Source organism: Tubulanus polymorphus, chromosome 6 (genome assembly GCF_964204645.1).
Source record: "Tubulanus polymorphus chromosome 6, tnTubPoly1.2, whole genome shotgun sequence".
NCBI lineage: Eukaryota > Metazoa > Nemertea > Palaeonemertea > Tubulaniformes > Tubulanidae > Tubulanus > Tubulanus polymorphus.
Window position 1 is genome coordinate 15,595,122 of NC_134030.1, and position 22,764 is coordinate 15,617,885.

Consider the following 22,764-nt stretch of genomic DNA (forward strand, 5'->3'; position numbering starts at 1 on the left):
TCATCTTCTTTTGTCATAACTATTCTTTTATTTTTGTTTAATAATTCTGCAAAATCACTTTCTAATTCAATTATTTTGTTACAAAAATTATTAACTACGTCTTCACCTCTAAAAGAAATATATTGACTTTCATATAATTCAGGATAATTTGATTTTATATAAATTCCGTAAGCAGCAGCTCTTTGATGAACTTTTTTAATTGTATTTATAATTGGCGGGTCTTGTATTGTGTCTTCATTTAATTCATTTCCTTTATCCATTGATTTTAATAATTGCTTTTTGTTATATATTTCTGTTCTATCTTGATCAGTTAATTCTTTATTCAACGATTCAAAATCCCCATAAATTACAAATGGAACAATATTCTTAAATTTATGATTATTAAATTTCAATTTATAATCTTTTTCTGTTGGTATTATTGATTTACAAAAATCTTTATTATCACATAATTCTTTATGTTTTAATAATGTATTCTCAGTCATAAATTTAGATAAACATTTTCTACGATAAATTTTAAGATGATGATCACTTTCTGTTCTAAAGAATAAATCAATTTGTTTTAACCACATATAATGTTCATTTTCATCTTTTTTTGTAACATAAAAAATCTATAGCATTTTCATCATCATAATATTCTGTTAAATATAAAGCTTCCAATGTATAATCTTTAATATTTTCACCTTTTGTCTTTGGTAATTGCATTAATTCGAATACATTTATTTTTCAATTATTAACTTTTTCTATTTTAGGAATCATTATTATAGTTACTGGATATTGATCAATTTTATATAATGTTTCATATTTCCGGTAATTTGTTATTCTAAAACTATGTGTAATATCTTCTGTTGGATGTAAACAAGTAATAATTGTCCATAGAAAACATTTATTATCTTCATTTTGATCATTTATTACTGCTTTTGTTGTAAATGGCAATTTAATATAACTTGATGCTTTAATATCCTTTTCTGTTGTAAAGTTGGAATCATTTTTAAACATTTTATTACTTTTTGATGTTTTATTTCTTTTTGTATTATAAACATTTAAATCTAAATATATAATTTCATTTAATGATAAGCTAGAACCTTCAAAATATCTTTCTTCAATATGACGTTTAAATTCATTAAATATTTTTTCTAACTTCTCTTTTATTTGTGTTTTTGAAATTATTTCTTCAGAGTGTGTTTGAATATTATAATCCATTTTATCTTCTGACTTTAAAAATCTTACTTTCCCAGAGATACTAATTTTTGGATATTCAACATCTGTTATCAAATCTAGTATTTTTTCTATTATTTCATTAAATTTACTATAATCTTCTATTGTTGTACCTTTAAAAAATCTAAATATAATAGCTGCAGGACCAATTTTACTACGTAATGTTTCTAATATTTCAATTGTATCTTTTATTTCTAGTGAATCGATATAATTTCTAACATTTTCCATGTAAGGTTTATTTGAAATGGATTTAGTTTTTGAAGTTGATTTTTTTACTTGTTGAGGTTTATCATCAAAATAATCTTTTCCTAAAACATTATTACTCAAATTTTGATGGTGTTTTTGTGATTCGAGATGTCTTTTATAATTCCATTTTACTATAAATTCATTACAAACTTCACATTTTATTTCATCCACAATCATATCATCTAATCGTTCTTTTCTTTCATTGGAATTTTCTGGAGTTTCAAAATCTATTACATTATTTATATGATTTGCAGATTTTTCGTGTTTAGATTTATTAGATTTATCGATGTATTTTTTACAATATGGACAATAATATTGATTTTTATTGACATTATTGTTTTCTATATGTTGTTCATTCTCCCCCATTTATTAGGGAAAAAAATTACTTGTGGTGATGAGTGGTGTCTCGTACTCTCGTACTCTGGTATGAAACCCACATCTTCCAATTACTGTCAGCGTTGTGATAACCTTTGATCTGTGGTCAGTGGACAGCAGCTACGAAACATTTAAAACTACTACATTATCATTCCATCTATATTCATATATATGATATGATATGATATCTTCTTTAATCTTCCGTTTAAAAGTCTTGAACGTAAAAGTTCGATAAGTTTCGCATGTTGGTACCGATACGCACGTTCATGCGAGTGAAATGTGCACGTTACAGGCTCAAATGCGCACGTTACAATAACAAATCGAAACGTTGTTCGTTTAAAACCCTACATAAAAATCTTATGCATTTAGTGAGAAATTTCAAAGTTTCAAAGTTCGCTCGCTACCTACAACAAAAATCGGACAAGACTTTTCAAGCGACAAAGTTAAATGTAAGAGCTAGTAGTACTAACAAAGGATTCAGGCAATACCCGTGTCATTTCTAAAACATTCAACCGGTAAATAGACAGAACTGATGTAGCTTGTACAGGTAAAAAGAAGAGTTGTTATATTTACGTTCAGGCCAAATGAAATCATTTGATACCAGACACGACTAAGTTGTTTCCGAAACAGATCCATATAGCTATGTGGTCAGTATTGGTCAAAAATTGGTCAGTTAAATAGTTGTTTGATCATAGCCCGCACCATATCTAGTCGCTCGACGCCCAAACACGATTTTATGGCTTTACTAAACATATAAATTACTTATGGTGGGCTCTGGTTAGCACTGGTAACTGGTCAGTATTGGTGAAGCATTGGTCAGTTAAACAATTTTTAGATTAATGTCCACATCATATCTAGTTATTGACACCAAACAAATATATTGATTGCAAAACAAATAATTTACTATATGGCTAGTACCGGGTACTGGTCATGCATTGGCCAGTTAATAGACAAGGTCCACGGCACGAGTTATTTGATACCAAACATGATTGGATTGTGTCGTTTCGAAAATTTATCTGTTGGGCAATTTGACTGTGGTCTGCCCTGGTTCGTGAGGTTCTTATTTTGCCGGCATTTTATCTCGAACACCGAAAGACTAAATTACTAATTAATTCAACAGATCATTAATCAATGGAAATGAAGATCAGTGTTTAACTAATAGTCCTTATTCTGAATAAATGTCTCTGGTATGGGTGCTATGGTGCTTGGAATCAGGTCCTTAACTGTACACCGTACTGTATCTTTGTACTGTATCTTTTTATTTTCACTACTACCGTAATTGACTATGATGTTTTCAAGTGGTCTTAAGTACCGCTAATAGCCGAAAGTCGTTGATTTATGTGAAATTTACATACAGCGCCACCCGTTGGTAGTAAAACTAACCCGAGCAATACGGGTGTTAAATAGATACGCTAGCAAACCGGCATTCTCATAATGTACATTTATAATTCATAGATTATCAGCTGATTTACTGTAATCAATCATTCCTTTGCGATTTTGATATTACTCTAGTAATAGGGATAATAGGCTTTCAAGCCAAAGGTCGAGAGGTCGAGAAATTTTCCAAATATGAAAATAACAATAATTTCTAGTTGAATTAGTCGCGCACACTCATAATTCAACTAGAAATTATTGTAGTTTTTTCATATTTGTAAAATTTCTCAACCTCTCAACCTTTAGCTTGAAAGCCTGTTATCCCTATTACTCTTAAAATATTCATATACATGAATAAAATATATATGAATAACATATAAAAGTAATAGGAAAAGTGGGGTTTCAGATCAGAGGACGGAGGACGAGCCATTATAAATAGATATATAGATATATTTTTAACATATTTCAATATTTATATTTGTATGAGTTAGATTTTTAAACATAAAAAGTGTGAGTAAAGTGTGATTGAAATAATTCATATTTAAATCATTGAACTTCTAAAATCAATTTAAGAAAAAAATTTAGTATTAAAATGGAAGCAAATAAGTACTACTGTTCAACATGTAATATCAATATAGATAAATCTCAAAAAGCAAGACACAATAAAACTAAAACGCATTTAGAAAATAAATTAAAGTTAAAATATAAAGATGATATATTAGAAACTAAATTAGATGAATTAAAGAATGAAAAAGAAACATACAAATGTGATACATGTAATCAATCATTCAGTGATAAAAGATATTATGATGAAAATTTAAAATCTAAAAGCCATATTAGAAATAAGATTAATGATATTTTAGGTGAAGATTATTTTGATAATGATAATGATAAGAAACAGAAGACAATTAAAAGAATAAGAAATAAATTAAACAATAAAAGACCATACATGGAAGATGTAAGAATTATTATAATTCATTAGATAATAAAAAAGATATAGAAATAACCGAAGCATTTAAAAGTGATATTGGTCCAGCAGCTATTGAGTTTAAATTTCATAAAGGTAAAACGTTAGAAGAAAATAAGAAACATTTAGATAGAAAATATGAAGAATATTATAAAAATAATAACTGATGTTGAATACCCTAAAATTAGTATATCTTCTAAAGTAAAGTTTATAAAATCTGAAGATAAACCAATATATAATATAAATTCTCATTCACAACATATTATTTCAAAACAACATATAGATGATAAATTAGATAAATGTTATGATGAAGTAAAAACTAAAATAGAAGAGAAATATTTTGAAGGGTCTGGTTTAATATTTGATGAGATAATATTTATGACTTTACATGTTTATAACACAAAATATAATAAGTTAACTAAATCAAAACCAATAGATGAAAATAATGTATCATATTATAAAGAACCAGATATTGAAACATCGAGTTATATTAAACTACCATTTAAAACTAATGTTGTAATAAATGTACAAAATTTTGATGATAAATGTTTTCTATGGGCTATAATAAGTTGCTTACACCCAGTTGAAGATTATAAAGAACATAGTTTAAGATTAACACATTATAAACCATTTGAAAATAATTATAAGATATATAATTATCCTGTTAGAATTAAAAATATCCCAAAAATAGAAAGAGATAATAATTTAAGAATAAATGTATTTGATTTAATCAAATTACCAAAAACAAAAGGTAACAATATAAAACATTATACATTAGAACCTTTATACCTATCAAAAGATTATGATTCAAATGATGTTATAGATATACTATATTATGAAAATCATTATATGTGGATTAAACAAATCGATTTATTCTTTAGAACAGAAAGTGATCACCATAATAAAATATATCTATGTAGAAAATGTTTACATAAATTCAGTAATGAAAGTACATTATTAAATCATAAACAATTATGTGATAATCATGATTATTGTAAATTAGTTTTACCAAATGAAAAAGATAAAATATTAGAATTTAAAAAATATGATTACAAAAATAAAGTACCATTCGTTATATATGGAGATTTTGAATCATTAAATAAAGAATTAACTGATCAAGATAGAAAAGAAATATATTATAAAAGAAAGAAATTAGATTCTAATGAAAATGATTTTTCAGATGAACCACCAAAAACAAATACAATTGAAAAGATTCATCAATCAGCTGCTGCTTTCGGGTTATATATAAAATCTGATTATCCAGAACTAATTGAAAGTGAATATTATAATTACAGAAATGAAAATGTTATCAATCATTTTTGTGACTTATTAATTGAATATGAAATAAGATTTAGTAAATTATTGAATACAAATATAGAAATTATAATGACAGAAGAAGATAAAGAAGAATTTGAGTTTGCAGATAAATGTTATTATTGTGAAAAGATATTTAATTATAAAGACAAAAAAGTAAGAGACCATGATCATTTGAATGGAAAGTTAAGAGGCGCTGCGCATGAGAATTGTAATTTGCAAGGAAAGAAAATCAATTTTATACCAGTTTTACTTCATAATCTATCCGGATATGATGCACATTTATTTATCAAACAGTTATGTCATAAAATAGAAGAAATTAATAATTAAATAGAAAGATTAAATTCAAATAGATCATAAGATACAATACCAACTTATAAATTTAAAATGTTAGCTAGAACATCTGAGAATTATATATCATCCCAATTTGGGTGTTTAAGATTTATAGATTCATATAGATTTTTAAATAGTTCATTAGATAACTTATCAAAATCATTACTTGATGATGAATTAAAAATATTAAAGCAACACTATCTAATTCTAAAAAAGTACATAGATATATTTCATTTAGTCAATCTAAGTGGTTAGAAAAATATATAGATTTTAACACCAAACAGAGAACTGAAGCTAAAACTGATTTTGAGAAAGATTTCTTCAAGTTAATGAATAATGCATTCTATGGTAAGACTTGTGAAAATATTAGAAATAGAAATGATATTGAGTTAGTTAGTAATGGTAAAAAATTAGACATTTACAAACATATCCTAAATTTATAGGTAACAGAATATTTGATGAAAATTTAGCTGCAGTTAAAATGAGAAGCACATCTATGAAATTTAATAAACCAATTTATGTTGGTGCTTCAGTTTTAGAATTATCAAAGTTATTAATGTATGAATTCTATTATAATGTATTACAACCTCATTTTGGAGAAAAACATGTAGAAATCTTATACTTTGATACTGACAGTTACATATTAAAGATAAAAACTAATAACATAACTGATGATTTAAAAACATTAAAACATCATTTTGATTTCAGTAACTATCCTAAAGATCATGAATTGTTTAGCAATGATAATAAAAAAGTTCCTGGTAAATTCAAAGATGAATTAGGTGGTGAAGAAATGATTGAATTCATTGGTATTAGATCTAAAATGTATTCATATAAAACTAAAGAACATGAAGCTAAAAAGTTAAAAGGAATTACCAAAAGCGTTGTTGAAAAGAATATTCATTTCAAAGATTACATCAATTGTATATTCAATGAAGAAGTTAGAAAACATAAGATGAGGTGTTTAAGATCTGAAGATCATGAAATGTTTATTGAAGAGATAGAAAAGATAAGTCTAAACCCATTTGATGATAAAAGATATATTCTGGATGATGGAATTCATACAGTTGCATATGGTTGCAATTTAGATGAATACTTAAAATTTAAAAGAGAAGAAACAAAAGAGAACGAGATTATGAACAGGATTCTAACGTGTTAATCAAATTTTAATAAAAATATGTTATCAAAATGGAGAGTAAACAAGCGCACAGTTAGTACAACAAAATATTTCTAGATAGAATAAAAGATACTTCAAATGTCAAATCAGATGATTATAAGTTTAAGAAGTTAAAAGAATTAACGATCCATAAGAAATATCTAATTACAAATATTGATAAAGTTACTTATAGATATGGTAGTAAATTAGTTATCCACTTAGAATATGAAGGATTAAAAGGAAATACATATAAATTCAGAACATATTTACCAGATAGATTTCATAGATTATCAAGTGAAGATTTAGAAGAATTACGTTCTGGAGATTTCTATTTCATATACAAAGGTAAGAATGAAAAAGGGCACCATGAAATAGATTTCGAATAAATTATGTAAAATAAATGGTAGAATTAAAAGAATACAGAATATTTGTTGATTCTAGAAGACTTACAAATTATAAATCACATAATTTACTAGGACAATTAGATAGAGAATTTAAGAATTGTGTAGATTTAAAATTAGTTAATATAAGTTTATGTAATTCTTTTTATAATGTATCGGATAAAAGTCTTGATCATAATTCTTTTATGATTCATGTAAGGAGAAATAATAAATGGTATCATCTATATTCAAGACCAGGATTATATAATTTAGAGACTTTAGCGCAAGAAATTAATAGAAAAGCTAAAACAAAAATGAGCGCGGCTGCTGGATTTTGAATTAAATTTTTAAAAAGTGATAATAATAATAAATTAAGAATAAAGTTAGCTAATGAAGAACAACAGAAATTTATAGTGAGAAAACCATTATCGATACTGTTAGGAATTACACCAAATAAACTTTATTCAAATGTTGATTCTACACCAAATATAATGCACATTTTTACACATTTGTGTATTTATTGCAATTTAATTGATCCTACAAAAACATTTGAAGCAACTAAAGATACAACATGTAATTCTAGTATATTAAATATTTTACCATTGAAGAATGTTAAACAATTTGGAACTCAAATAAATTATAATTTAGCTGAATGTGATTTTAAACCTTGTATACCACAATTTAATAATTTTAAATTAGAAATAAGAAATCATAATGAATATTTAATTGATTTAAATAACTTTCCTGTAATTTATTAATTAGTTATAAGATGTAGAGAGTAATTTTTTTATTATATAAATGAATATAACTGTTGGACCGAGTATATGTTTTGGGTTTGATTTTAAACGTGAGAAAGAAATGAAATTTAACATTAATGATGTAATTATACATATTAAAAATATTGCATTTTCTAATGAAACAACATTTGAGTATGAAAAAACAATAAATAAAGAAACTTCAAATGTAGAAAAGATTACTAATTTAATTAGAGAATCTTTAAGATTTTATATAATTAGATGAAGATTTTATCATCGATGATATTAAAGAAATAATAATTGAAATATATACAAATGAAACTAGTAATGAAATAAATGTTGAATTAATCATAAATAAGTTAACTAAATATTTTGAAGAAGGTTATTTTTTTGATAGATAAATGAGTGATAATAAGTGGATAATAACTGGTTTATATAATGGAGCATTATTATCAGTGGGAACTGTTGGTTATTCAATGGTATTAAAAAAAGTATTCAAAATGGGAAGTGTTAATGTTGATAGATTTGATATAAATGATATCTTAAAATTAACATTAGCAGTTACTTTATCTAATTTAACTATTGATTATTTGGAAAAACAAAAATATATTCCTCCCATATAAATGCGTAATTATTTTAGTAAATAAATGGCTTCTGCAATTATAACTATTATAGGATCGGCAATTGTTAACGCTTTAGCATTTACTGGTGGTGGTTATTTATTTAAGCATGTTGATAAAAATAGTTCATTAGGATAACAAAGAAGACATAACTTAGCATTAGAGAAATACAATAAAGCTGCAGAAGAATATAGAGAAAAGAGACAAAACTATATGGATTATATTAACAAAGAATTATATGATCAGAAGATTTCACATAGAGATTTTCAATCAGTTGATGATGCAATGAGTTTATATAACGCGGTAACCAATAAAGAAAAATTACATCTATACAAACCTAAATTATCAGATTATTATACCCCAAGTAAAGAACAACAGAAATATGAAATAATTTGGATTTTAGGCGGAACAGTTATTGTTATATTTGTAGCATATAAATTTACTAATTAGTAATTTTTTGCTAAATAAATGGATGATAAAGTTGATAATATTGATACGATTCCTCATGATATAAATAAAACTAAATTAAAAATATATTTAGAAAAACAAATATTAGAATTTGAAAATGATTTAAAAGTTAAAAAGAAAAAATATTTAAAAAGTAAAATTATATATTATTTTATTATCAGTGGTTCGGTTACAATTAGTTCTGTAATAATATTTCTAGCAATATTCAGTCCATTAACACCTTTAGCTATATCAATTGGTGTATTAGGATTAAGTTCAAGTGGTTTAACCGGTATAAGTTCAAAATTAAATATAAAAAGTAATAAAGAAAAAATTAAAACTAATATAAAAGAAATTAATAAATTAAAAAATACACTAGATTATATAATGAGTTTAAATGGCCATATAACAGTTGAAGAACAAGATAAATTATTTAAAGAATTAATAAATTATTAATTTTTTTATTATATAAATGGGGTTTCCAAAAGCTTTCCAATATAATAAATCAATAAAATATAATATTCCTGCAATAGATTTTAACAAAAATATTACATATAAAAATGTAGTTTTAAATTCATTAACTAATTTAGAAATTTATGTTACTGAATCACAGTTTTTTATTTCTAAAATTGAAAATATATTTAATACATATGAAGTTACTTTTACTCGAGATGAATATCATATATATCAAGTAAAATCTAATATGAAATATTGGCAGAACCAATTAAATTTTGCTGTTTATTGTGCAACAACTGGTTGTGGTATAAGTTGGAATGATCATTTAAATAACTTAGATAAAAATTTGAATTATTCTGATTTAAAATTGATTCACACAATATTTAGATTTCACACATATTTTCAAATTAGAATAATATTAAATGAATTAGAATGTCCTTTACCCGGATCTAAATATTTTAAAGAATTGGACAATAATATTAATCTATCTAAGTTTTATAAAATATGTAATGAATTTAATATAAATATTAAATCCGATTTTAGAGCGCATGGTAAATTGCAAGGTATTGGTGAACAGTATGAAATAAAAAGAATTGATGATATAAGAAAAGATTATATGCATAGAATTGGAGCTTATCATAATTATAAAATTGATAATAATAATGATTGGGTTGATTTCATTTTAGAAAATAGTGAAGGTTTTACAAAATCAGGTATACAAAGAATAAATCAATCTATTAGAACTTATTTGATATGTATTTTAGGTGCGCAAGTTGAAACAAGATCCCCAATAATTGGAAATTTAAATACATCATTTGATACACAGAAACAATTCAAAGTATTATTTGAAGATTCAATTCATAATGATAAAAATAGATCGATTCCAGAAAACATTGTAAGATATCAAAATTATTTAGATAAATCTCATGTAAGACTAAATTATTCTATAGGCCCTAATCTATTTATTATTTCTAATGATTTAGTATTAAAGATGGGAAATATAATTGGTTATAATAATCTAATTAAAACTGCAACAATAATTAATACATTTGGATTAAATGATATAAATAAAAAGATTATTACTCCTCCAAAATTAATGGAAGGTGAAAAAAATAAAAAACATATTCAATCAACAGAAACTAAAACTAAGAATATTAGATTAAATAATGATTCTAAAATAAAAGATTACAATACATCAGGAAATATAAAAACTAATAATATTCAAGATGATATAATTAAAACTAATGATGATAATAAATCCCATGAAAATGTTAAATTAGCTTTAACTTGTATAGGAATTGTTATAGGAGGAATATTATATTTTGAATTTTAATTTTTTATTATATAAATGGAAGAAGATAAGATATTCCAATGGATACTTTTGGTGACGCCCCCGGTATAAGTGATGAACCACAACCTGATTTTAATGAAACTAATATTGATAATGATGATGAATCAGCATATAATACTAATTTAGGTGAAGATGATTCATGGTTTTATAAAGTTGAATTAAATAACGAAACTGTATCAATTCAATTATCTAAAATGGGACAAGAAGGTCGGTACCATCCTGAAATGCGTGCAGGATCTTCAATTGAACGTTCAAAAGGTGGTAGAGAATTTCTCAGAATTATATGGAATGCAATCGATAGAATAAATGAAGAAGAACCAATTCCTAAAATTGATATTAACAAATATTCACCATTTAAAAATCCAAATTTAAATCCTCCTGATGATGATCCAGAAATGGAAGAGTATGGAGATCGATTAGATAAATTAAGATCTTCAACACCCGAAACATCGAGAAGAGATATTCAACAAATTGATAATGATCCAAGTCAATTACAATTAGTAAAACATTTTGATAGCATGTTAGATATAATTCATTCATTTGAAGTAGAGATGAATAGTGCTTTAGATACACCCGGTGCTGAAACTGGAATAAATCGAATACAATCTTTACTAGAAAAAGGATTATTTGATTTAAATGATGATGAATTAGAAGCATTTCCTGAACAAGCGCGTAGGGAAATTAAAGGTATGCAAGAATCAGCTGTTAAAATTGCGCATGAAAAAAGTAAAAGAGATATTAAAATTAGATTTTTAGAAAAAGATAGAACTGATAAAATTAAAGAAATAGAACAACTAAAATTAGATAGAGATAATAAAGTTATTGAAGAAATTGAATTTAAAAAAAGAAATGCATATTTTTTAACAATAACAATTCTTTCAATTCTAACAGCTGTAACTATGGTATTCACAACAATACGTTTAGCAATATCAAATTCACTGAAATCTACGCCTACTCCCAATAAACCGGATAAACCCCCGAATGATAATAATTCTATACAAGATAAAGTTAAAGATCGTTTAAAGAAATTAGCAAAATATTTATGGGAACTATCTAAAAAATCTGCTGCAGCTTTACCAGGAATTATTGCATCAATTGTTGGTTTTATATTGAAATCTGCAGGGAATATTCTTAACTTTGCTGCTGAACATGTTATTTTATTTTTAATTACAGTTGTAAGTGCAATTATTTTTGTATTAGTGAATATGATATCAAAAAATTATCAAGTAAACATGATAAAAAATAAATAATTAAATGTTTTGTTAAATAAATGAGTGAAAGTTATATAAATCCTTCTAAGAATCATAGAATATCTAATGCTATTAAAGCAGAAAGATCACATCATATAATTACTCATAACCCTTCTAATATTAATCCTGATGAAACTTTATATGTTAGAATTCCTCGATTAACAGAAAATACTTTTTATGTTCCAAATAGTATTTATTTATCAGCTGATATAAAAGTAACCGGTAATAATAATTATGTTGTTGATAATGTTGGAAGATATTTGATTAAAAAATTAACTATAAAGATTGGTCCAGAAACAGTTTTCTCATTAGATGATTATAATTTATTTATGCATTATAAAGATTTATGGTTAACAAAGGAAAATAGAAATAATATGATATTTCAAGGAATCCAATCAGAAAACCAAAATAAATTAAGATCAGAAGTCAATAATGCAGTAGTAGCCAATGATGTAGATAATTTGAAAAAAAAAAGATTTATGGAAGCAAATATAAAATTCCATTAGATTTTGAATTGATAAATAATAATGCACCTTTGTATAAATACGCAATTCAAGAAGATGTTATATTTGAGATAACTTTTGCTCCTGTTAATGAAATTTTAATATCAAGTATAAGTAAAGATATGAGTTATAAATTATCGAATATATGTTTAGAATATGATACGTTAACTGATGAAAATATTGCTAACACAATTCAAACTCAATACAATCAAGGATTTTCATTATTATATGATTATATTGATAAATTTTAAACTCTAACTATTAATGGAAGTGATGAAATTATTAATGAGAATATTAACTTCCCAAGAAGATCTATTAAAGGTATATTAATATTTTTTACCATTGCAACATATACTAATGGCGCAATACAGGTTGATAAGTATTATAATCCTGAAATAACAAAAGTAGAAATAACTATCGAAGGAATAGCAAATAAAATATTTTGTCAAGGAATGAGAATGATAGATCAATGGCCAGAAATTAGAAAACATTTTATGAATGAAAAAGTAAAATCATCTGAAAATTGTAATATTAATCAAATTGATTATTATACCGGCAATAAATATGCATTATGGTTAGATTTTAGAACAACAGAGGATAATTCATTACATGGTTCTGGAAAAAAACTACAGAACAATAAAGATGGAATACAATTATTCATGGCAAAGAAAAGAGGAGACAAAAATTTCAAAATGCACATTTATATTATATCTGACGCACAATTAAATATTGTAAATTCTCAATTAAATAGTGTTATGTATTAGAATTTTAATTTCAATAAAAATTTATATAATAAATGGAAGGAGTTAAAGTATATAAACATATTCCATACATCGATACACATGAAAATAATGATGGCTTATATTATGTAATACCTTGTAATATAGCTTTGATATTTGATCCTATTTTCAAAATTTATAAAACTAAACTAATAGAAATCGATAATAATAAAAGTGGTGTTGTTGATAATTTAAGTAATGTAATTGATAATAATGTAATACCTTCTACATCTAATAATGTTATACCTTCTACATCTAATAATGTAATACCTTCTACGTCTAATAATGTTTTACCTTCTACATCTAATAATATAATACCTTCTACATCTAATAATGTTTAACCTTCTACATCTAATAATGAAATAATATTAAATATTAGTAAAAATAGAAATTATTGTGGATATTGTAATGGTGAATTTTCAAACGCTCCATCAAATTGGAATAAACATATGAATACAAAGGTACATATGACTAATGTAATAGAACGTGTTGGTTTAAGAGAATTTATAGAACACCCATTTATATATGTTACAAAGTTTGTTTCAAATAAAAAAGTAAATGGTAAAGATTGATATGAAGATTTATTATTAGCAACACCTAATAAAGATGAATTAGATTTAACCGATGCTAATAAAATATTAGGATTAAACATTGTAAATGAAATGTTGGAGTCAAACACTAAGAAAGATGATTATGAAAATATAGTTACGGGAAAGCGTATTGATAATAAAGATTCTATGAAACGTGAAGTAGAAAATAAAGATACAGTTTGGATGAATAAGTATATCAATAAAACAACTATTGATGATGATACGGTAGAGAGTTTGAATAAATTGTTAGGGCCTGATAGTGAAAGTGATTCAGATATTAATTATATTTAACTCAAATAATAATGTTGGTTGAAAATTGTATAAAATGATAGTTAATAAAAAAGGGCTTTATGTATTAGGGTATCTAATAGGGTATCTACTAGGGTATCTAATACATAGGTATATAAATAGTAATTTTATAAATTTATATTTATATGGAAATTGTAGTCTCAGTAATAATTTTGAACCTTTACTATTCTTTAATTCATTCATATATTCATCCTGTAATTCAATAGGTATAATTTGATTTTCTTCTAATGATTGTTGCATAGATTTTCTATCTTTGTTATAAAATAAAACAAGAAATCTTATATTCTCCCTAAAGTCTTTAACAATTGAATTATATTTTTGATTTAAAACCCATGTTGTTATCCCGAAATGTCTCCCAGAGAAAGCTAAATAACATAACTCACTTTCTCTCACTTTTGAATCATGTAAATTTGCGCAATCATCTATAATGAATAATGTATTTAATGCTTTATAAGTATCAATTGCTATTTTAATACAATTATCTAAATTTTCTTTTACTGTTTTAGGATCTAATATAATAAACTTTTTTATCTTAACAATATCTCTATTATATTTTTTATTCATTTCATATGTAGGACAGAATAATATTATATTATCAAAATGATTCTTATAAATAGTTTCTAACAAATCTAATATGAAATGTGTTTTACCACAGTTGGTTACCCCAGTAACAAACATATTATGCGGTTCAAATATAAATAAATCTTTATTCATTTATTCTTTTAATTTTACTAGATAAAATCCATTCATTAAATTTATCATCATACCCTTTATATTTCACCAAAGAATACTTTTTTCCTTTAAGAGTTTTTGTTTTCAATACTTTTTCTATTTTATATTCTATATCGTCTGGATTTGGTACAAGTGATAATTCTTGTTCATAGAAATAACCTAATATTTCTTCATCTTTTATATCTTCTAATTTATAAACAAAAGGTTTAGTTAATATTATCTTTTTAATCTTGAATATATCTTCAGTAAAATTAGGGGTATAACCTTTGTAAAAGGTTTTTCGATATTTAGATATTCTAACGTGTTGTCCAATTTCAAATCTAGGTTCGCCGAAATCATGTGTAACAAACGCACCATATAAATTATTCCAAACTATTTCTGAATTATCTTCTTTTCTGGCTTGTATAGGTTTCATATTTATAGAACTATGTTTAGAATTATTATAACCTTTCACTAAATCATCTAACACATCGATATAATTATATGTTTCATTAGCAGTAAAATATTTCCACATTCTAGTTTTCAATGTTTTATTGAATCTTTCTATAATAGATGCTTTTTTATCTGAATGTGTTGAAAAATATTTTACATCGTTATCAGATAATAGTTTTTTGAAATGTTTATTATAGAATTCCTTACCTTCATCAAATTGTATCTTATCTGGAAGAGCTTCTTTAAATATTGATTTAAAAGCATTTGTTACTTCTATACCAGTTTTATTTTTGATTGGAATTGACCATGCGTATCTACTGAATATGTCTATAACATTTAATATCCAGAAATATCCTTTGTTGTGTTCTTCTAAGTTCTTCAAGTCAATTAAATCAGCTTGCCATTGTTGATCGCTATATGAAACCATAACTTTTCTTTAAATAAGTTTTATCCATTTTCGCGTGGATTTGATATGTTGGTTGATTTTGTAACCATGATTTTAATTCACTATATTTTATATTTTCATTATCAGATTTAATTTTATTCCATAATTCTGAAACGTTAGAATATGATACTTCACTTTCTGGGTTATAATATAAATCTCTTAAATATTGATCTTTTTTCATCTTATTTAAATCCATTAATAATAATTTAGATTTAATTTAGAATTTATGAGTTGACTTATTTTCTGGTATAATAGGTTTATTATCATTGGAATCATCTTTATCATCAGATTTGAATTTTGATTTATATATTACACCAGATAATATAATAATTGTGATTAACCCAATTGTAATATATAAGTAATTATTTCTTCCAGCATTAGAAGAATTAGATGGATTGTTATTTGAATCAATATCAGATAATTTCTGTGATTCCTTTATATCAGTTAATTTCTTTTTCTTAGCTTTTTTTTAATTCTGCAGATCTTTTACCTAATTCCCTTGCCCATTTAATTTGTTTCTCGGATCTAGGCTTATTCTTAACGCCATCACTCATTTATTTTAGTTAATTTTTGTTCCGATTCATTTTCTGTTTCGCCGTTTGGTTGTAGTACAGCGCCATCTGCTTCGTTCTTACCTGATTTATATTCCATAGGTTTGATATTCGAAAATGTTATGACACCATTAGAAATTAATGTCATAACCGTTCCTAATTGGAATGAAGCATATCCGACCCATTTTTGTAATTCAGTCATAACTAAATAGTCATTTTTCAAATCAGTAGATAATTCATTTTCATCATCAATTGACATTAACCGGTTACATAACTTAGAATAACATTTGACAATACCATCTGAAATAGAATCATTTACTCTAGCTAATCTAGCTTCATAAATCTTAAAATATTTTATTACTTTATCTGGTTTCATAGAATCTAATTCTTGAAAAGTTATTATTTTCCCGATAAACTGATTACATTTACCACTAGCAATTAATAATTCTAGATGGTGCTTACAATATAAGTAGTATTCATAATCAATATTGTTATTAACTTGAATAGAATTAGAAACAACTGGATCCTTATTATCACTTATACCCAAATCATCTATTGTTTTTTCAATATCAATACTATTCTTACTCGATTTCTTTGACATTTATATTAGAGAAATTTAATAAGAAAAATATTATAAGTATTATAAAATGATACTAGTATCTCTTTAGCTTAATACTAAATTGACTAGGTTAGTTAAAGTTAAAGAATTTCTATTCAATCTAGTGTCAATTAGAATTACCAAAAGGAAATATTAAAATTATAATAGAATTCACTAGCTAGTTGAAGTAATTGTTTTTTAAATACTTTTTATTTAAATTAGGATTTAATATCTCACTACTATTGTTTATCTATTAGGAGCAGTAATTATAACTGTCCAGATAAGTCATTTCGGATTCTCGATAATAAATCCTCAAACTGAAAATAAATTCAAAGAAACGACTGGTGGAAATACTATTTCATAAACACATATATATTATTCTACAATCATTATCGATTTCCACATTCCAAGCCGCTCCTGAGAGGAGCGGTAAGGCATGCGTGGAATGCAGGAATCAATAAAGTACAATACAACATCTGTCACTGCGATATTAACAATAGCTGAATATAGAATAATAGAAAATGCAATTAGGGTAAATATAATACAAATACAAAAAATCTATATAGTATGAAAAATTGTTAACTAAACAAACAAATCATCATTGGGATTTTATAATTCCGACCAGAATTCTTTGATTTCGGGGTAATTTTCAAACATTTTTTCGATTTCTGCCAAATGATTAATAACGGTAGACCCAATAATTGAAATTTTCAAAATGAATTTAATTTCCCAATCCCTCTAAGTTTTCTTTCATACCCGACACTAATATGTATATTTTCTTTAACCCAATTAGCCCATGAAATATTTATAGCTTGAGTCGAATGAAAAAGAACAAACCCTTTATTCAAGGAATTCCCAAAAATTATAAAATCCCAAAGATGATTTGTTTGTTTCGTTAACAATTTTTCATACTCGATTACCAGTAAGCCACTAATTTCTGAAAATAAATGCGCGTCTATTTCACTAAAGTTCGATAAATCTCTATGATCCAGTAATTTTGATTTTAAATATTCGTGTAGTTCACAACCGCTCAATTTGATTCTATTTTCTTTAAGTCCTAATAATGTTTTTAAACTTGGTGTTGGTATTTTTGGTAATTCTTGTATCTTTGATTGTTTGGTTGTAATTACTTCGTCCAAAATTGACACTAATTGTTTATAATAATCCATATGTTTCCTGATTTTTTCGATATTTTTGGCTTCTATATCTATTACAGTCTCTTGTGATGGTGTGTTGACATCCATACATTCTGGCTCCTCACTTTCTTGCGTTAGATTTGGAGTAGATGGTGGAGTTCTTGATCTGTATGACATTTTTTTTACCAAATATCTAGAATGAAGAATAAAACTAACTTGAAGTTGTAGTTTTCAAATAAGATTAATACACTTAAACATGTTTAACGTTTCCCGGCGTCTTAATAACAACAAAAATAGTACTTACATTTATAACTGTAAACTCCTAATTGTGTTTCTAGAGAAAAATCTTATACGTTCTATATATTCCGTCTGTTCAGTTCGGATGTTGTAATGCGTTTGCGCTCAATACGCCCAGGCACTGTCTGTCTAAGCAACAGATGTTCCTTTGTGATGTAATTGATTAATCCTTTTCAACTGAAATAGCACATTCGATCAATATTCAAATGAGGTACACCCCATTCAACTGAATATAAAATGCGGCACAGATGTTTTTTTGTACAGCTAACCTATTACAATTACATATAGGCAGTTTGACATAGATTGAGAGTAACCGGTTTTCTAAGCGCTTAAGCTTCAACGTATTTTTCATTATGTGTTGAGTTCCATAATTCAACAAATGTCTTTGCTTTAACCAGTTGATCTAAATATAACTGTAAATCTAGTTTATTAGATTTAATTATGTTTTCCTTCTTTTCTAAAGGTCTTAAATTTCTCCAGCTCCATATTAGCTTCTTATTATAATCATCACTCATGTCAAATTTAGAAATCGGCAACACGTGATCAATATGAGAGTATTCACCATAATTATCTATATTCATTTTATTGTCGAATTGATATATTATCCAAAAATATATTATTAAAAAATTGTGTTAATCTAGACCTTAAACATTGTTAGTAATAGGGATAATAGGCTTTCATACCAAAGGTCGAAAGGTCGAGAAATTTTCCAAATGTGAAAATAACAATAATTTCTACTTGAATTAGTCGCGTACACTCCTAATTCAAGTAGAAATTATTATTATTTTAACTTTTGGAAAATTTCTCAACCTCTCAACCATTGATATGAAAGCCCTATTACTCTTAAAATATTCATATACATGAATAAAATATAAATGAATAACATATATAAGTAATTAGAAATTGTGGCTTTCAGATCAGAGTACGAGAGTACGAGCTCTTATAAAATAGATATATAGATATATTTTAAACATATTTCAATATTTATATTTGTATGAGTTAGATTTTTAAACATAAAAAGTGTGAGTAAAGTGTGATTGAAATAATTCATATTTAAATCATTGAACTTCTAAAATCAATTTTTAAAAGAAATTTAGTATTAAAATGGAAGCAAATAAGTACTACTGTTCAACATGTAATATCAATATAGATAAATCCCAAAAAGCAAGACACAATAAAACTAAAACGCATTTAGAAAATAAATTAAAGTTAAAATATGAAGATGATATATTAGAAACTAAATTAGATGAATTAAAGAATGAAAAAGAAACATACAAATGTGATACATGTAATCAATCATTCAGTGATAAAAGATATTATAATGAACATTTAAAATCTAAAAGCCATATTAGAAATATGAATAATGATATTTTAGGTGAAGATTATTTTGACAATGATAAGAAACATAAGACAATTTAAAGAATAAGAAATAAATTAATCAATAAAAGACCATACATGGAAGATGTAAGAAATTATATTAATTCATTAGATAATAAAAAAGATATAGAAATAACCGAAGCATTTAAAAGTGATATTGGTCCAGCTGCTATTGAGTTTAAATTTCATAAAGGAAAAACATTAGAAGAAAATAAAAAACATTTAGAAAATATGAAAAATATTAAAAAAATAAATAACTGATGTTGAATACCCTAAAATTAGTATATCTTCTAAAGTAAAGTTTATAAAATCTGAAGATAAACCAATATATAATATAAATTCTCATTCACAACATATTATATCTAAACAACATATAGATGAAAAATTAGATAAATATTATAATGAAGTAAAAACTAAAATAGAAGAGAAATATTTTGAAGGGTCTGGTTTAATATTTGATGAGATAATATTTATGACTTAAAATGTTTATAACACAAAATATAATAAGTTAACTAAATCAAAACCAATTGATGAAAATAATGTATAATATTATAAAGATGATAGTATAAATGGAACAAGTTATATTAAACTACCATTTAAAACTAATGCTGTAATAAATGTACAAAATTTTGATGATAAATGTTTTCTATGGACAATTATAAGTTGCTTACATCCAACAGAAGATATTACACATAGTTTTAGATTAACACATTATAAACCATTTGAAAATAATTATAAGATATATAATTATCCTGTTAGAATTAAAAATATCCCAAAAATAGAAAGAGATAATAATCTAAGAATAAATGTATTTGATTTAATCAAATTACCAAATACAAAAGGTAACAATATAAAACATTATACATTAGAACCTTTATACCTATCAAAAGATTATAATTCAAACGATGTTATAGATATACTATATTATGAGAATCATTATATGTGGATTAAACAAATAGATTTATTTTTTGAACAGAAAGTGATCACCATAATAAAATATATCTATGTAGAAAATGTTTACATAAATTCAGTAATGAAAGTACATTATTAAATCATAAACAATTATGTGAAAATCATGATTATTGTAAATTAGTTTTACCAAATGAAAAGGATAAAATATTAGAATTAAAAAAATATGATTACAAAAATAAAGTACCAATTGTTATATATGGAGATTTTGAATCATTAAATAAAGAATTAACTGATCAAGATAGAAAAGAAATATATTGTAAAAGAAAGAAATTAAATTCTAATGAAAATGATTTTTCAGATGAAACACAAAAAACAAATACAATTAAAAAGATTCATCAATCAGCTGCTGCTTTTGGATTATATATAAAATCTGATTATCCAGAACTAATTAAAAGTGAATATTATCATTATAGAAATGAAAATGTTATCAATCATTTTTTTGACTTATTAATTGAATATGAAATAAAATTTAATGAAAAGTTAAATGAAAATATAGAAATTATAATGACAGAAGAAGATAAAGAAGCATTTGCGTTTGCAGATAAATGTTATTATTGTGAAAAGATATTTAATTATAAAGATAAAAAAGTAAGAGACCATGATCATTTGAACGGAAAGTTTAGAGGCGCTGCACATGAGAATTGTAACTTACAAGCTAAGAAAATTAATTTTGTACCAGTTATATTTCATAATCTATCAGGATATGATGCACATTTATTCATCAAACAGTTATGCCATAAAATAGAAGAAATTAATAACGAAATAGAAAGATTAAATTCAAATAGATCAAAAGATAAAATACCAACTTATAAATTTAGAATGTTAGCTAAAACATCTGAGAATTATATATCATTCCAATTTGGTTGTCTAAGATTTATAGATTCATATAGATTTTTAAATAGTTCATTAGATAACTTATCAAAATGATTAGTTGATGATGAATTAAAAATATTAAAACAACATTATCCAAATAATGATGATTTTCAATTAATGAGATATAAAGGAGCGATTCCATATTCTTTCTATAAAAATCATAATGATTTCAATATAACTGAATTATTGAAAGAACAATTCTATGATGAATTAAAAAATGAATATGTTAAAGACAAAGTATATAATAGAACATTGAATATTTGGAATCATTTTGGAATGAAAAATCATGGACAATTAGTAGATTTATATTTAAAATCAGATGTATTATTATTATCGGATATATTCGAAAGGTTTAGAGATGTAAACCTAAAACATTTCAATATTGATCCTTGTCATTGTTATTCTATTCCAGGTTTAACATGGGATTTACAGATATAAAAATGGATTTGTTAACAAATATAGATCAATTATTATTATTTGAAAAATCTATAAGAGGAGGAGTTTCAGGTGTATTAGGCGATAGATATTTCAATGTAAATGATAACCCTGGATATAAGTTATTATATATAGATGCAAATAATCTTTATGGTTGGGCAATGGTGGAACCACAACCTTATGGAGTATTTGAAATAAGTGAAGTTTTACAGCATCAAAAAATTATAAATTTGATTGGAAGAAAAGAATCCTAGATATTGCAGATGATTCAGATACTGGTTACTTCTTCGTTGTAGACTTGGAATATCCTGAAGATAAAATATTTAAATCTAGAAATCTAGCATACTGTCCAGAACATAAAACTGTAACACATGAAGAATTATCAAGTTATCAAAAAAGAATTAAACCCGAAAATCATATTCATACAGAAAAGTTAATGGTAACTCAAAAAGATAAATATAATTATGTAGTACATTATAGAATGTTGAAGTTTTAT